Source organism: Phragmites australis, chromosome 2 (assembly GCF_958298935.1).
Source record: "Phragmites australis chromosome 2, lpPhrAust1.1, whole genome shotgun sequence".
Lineage (NCBI taxonomy): Eukaryota > Viridiplantae > Streptophyta > Magnoliopsida > Poales > Poaceae > Phragmites > Phragmites australis.
The window spans coordinates 20,619,950-20,622,365 of record NC_084922.1 but is presented as its reverse complement, the minus strand read 5'-3'; the positions used below and the strand labels follow the sequence as shown (position 1 = coordinate 20,622,365).

Genomic DNA, 2,416 nt, shown 5'->3' with positions numbered 1-2,416 from the left:
AGTTAAATTAACTTTACGTAACTTATGTGGGGCCCCAACTTATGTTATACAATTGTTGGTCCTGACGCACTTGTAACTTGATATGCGTTATATCTCCGGTTGCAACCTATATTAAAAAGAAAATCAGTTAGCTCACACTAAAATATCATAAACGAGTGGCAACAACGAAATTACGCCATAATCTATCTCAATGCCAAGCGGAGCCTAAGCAGCACAGCTAGTGCAATCCTATAAGATTGGAAATGCATAAATTACCAGAAGACATTGGATGCACCATAGGAATATTAAATGGAGAAAGAAGGGAAGAAACAAAGAGTGAAAATTTTCTTTGACTTCTCAAACTAGCAACCACATATGTGTTTCGTATATGTGTAATCGATATAGGATATAGTAATTCAAAGAAGTAAAAAAAATATAATATAAAAAATAGAGATCTACATATATGAAATTCACAATATGATTATGTAATTTTAGAAGGGAGGAGAATGCCGAGTGCCTGAATAGGAGGATGGAGTGGGCCATATTGTCTAGTGCTGGTTGTTTATAGTGATGTTATGAGGAAGATCGAGATGGTGATTGATTGGTGAGGGGATAAAAATATTGAACGTCTCGGTATGGAAAACAAATAATAGGAGATTAAATATATTTTTGAGAAGATGAATGTGGTCTAACTTTGCACGGTGACTATTTGATCAATTTGGGTAGACAGTAGAGGTCGATCGTATCTGCTATAACTCGTGCATTTTATAGGAGTATAGATGAATTTTAATGTGAGGTTTAAGCTCATATCACTACTACGGAAACATGGATCACTGCCAGTTCCAAACCCCTCATTACTGTCAGTATTGGAACCGCAGTAGGTTTCGGGCAGTGATAGTTGGACAGATCCCAAGCCAGCAGTGTTGCCCCTTCCAAAACACACAAAAAAAAAAGAAACAAGCCAGCTCAAAATCGAGTCGGTTTGGCTGACGCCACACCGAGACGGTCCACCACCGCCACCACCGCCCAGAGTACAACCTTCCAAGGTGGAGCACCTCGCCCTTTTGTTCACATCGAACACAAAAATAACTCAAAAAAGTAAAATCAATACCTGAACAGATGAATTCATCCCCCCTTTTGTTCACATCGAACAAAGAAATTACAGAGGAGAGAACATATACAATTTATACATTATCTATACATATACAGAGGGCAACCAGCAAATAAAAATAAGACACAATTTATGTATCATCTGTACATATATAGAGGGCAACAAGCAAAAAATAACAAACAAATATGAACACGTATGTGTAGTTCTCTTTTTACATCAGTGCCCATCCCAGATTGCCCTGAGCAAGAACCATGGCCAGAATGAATGAATTGAGCAAGAGACGAGTTGAAGCTTCAAACCCAAGAAACTACAAGAAATGTGGAACTTACAAGGAGCCTAGTCGCTTCTTGCTCAAGGGTGACCTGAAACTTGCGGCCCTACGAACGTGTCATCTTGGTCCGCTTGCCATTGAAGGCGTGGCTCTAGTGGATCAGCTACAGCTTCTGCTTGAGCAGTGAGATCTGGTCGTCCAGTCACCCGCATCTCTGTGTAATTAAACAACAAGATTGCACTCAAGTTCAGTCACGTCTCAGATGTTCAGATGGATCAATGGAATACATACATGCACACATAGAGTTCTGATGCGCCAACGCAAAGCAGCAGGAGGAGGATGATGGCGGCGAAATCCAGTTTCAGAGAGAGAGAGAGAGAGAGGGGGGGGGGATAAGGCTCACTGGATCGGCCATAGAGAGTGGAGAGGATGAGGCTCACTTGAAAATATCTGGCGAGCCGATCGAATGCCCGGACCTGACCAGCCAAAATTAGATTGGATGGTAATTTCGAGTCCAATCACGTTTTTATTGTCGATGGGTATTAAAAACCGGTAGTGATATAATATCACTGTCGGTTTTTAATATGAGCCGATAATGATGACTCTTATTACTGCCGGTTCATAAGCTATGTTGCCTGATTTTTCTTACGTGGCTTGTGAGCCGATAGTGATGACTCTTATTACTGTTGATTCATATATATTAGGAACCGATAGTGATGAGTCAGTATAAAAGACCGATTCTGTAGCAATGTGTTTAGCATCGACCTAAAGGATTCGAATCTTACAATTTTTCTGTAAAAAAATCCTTTTGTCCGGCCCTTAGTACAAGTCAGATTTGAGTTTTCTTCCTTTGTAAATAAACGGCATATTGACTCTTACCAAAAAATTGTCACCAAACTGATTATAATTTTTTTTTGCCAAGTTTGGGCAACAAGAATGAGGCACCTATGACCTATGTGATGAAGCAATTTACCGGGTTGATTTAAGATTAGTGCTACTACTAGTGGCGTAATCTGATTTTGAGATAGAAATACGCTAATGTTATTTTATCGATT

At 39.8% G+C, this 2,416-nt stretch overlaps 1 long non-coding RNA gene across 1 annotated transcript; it reads right to left on the bottom strand.

Annotated features, from left to right (window-relative positions):
• Positions 1 to 1,138: 1,138 nt before the first annotated feature.
• On the bottom strand, positions 1,139 to 1,827 carry LOC133909926 (uncharacterized). The gene is made up of 2 exons (XR_009908463.1): positions 1,420 to 1,827; positions 1,139 to 1,328 (listed from the first exon to the last, which is right to left on the bottom strand). It is a non-coding gene; the product is annotated as an uncharacterized LOC133909926 (long non-coding RNA).
• Between the last annotated feature and the right edge of the window lie 589 nt (positions 1,828 to 2,416).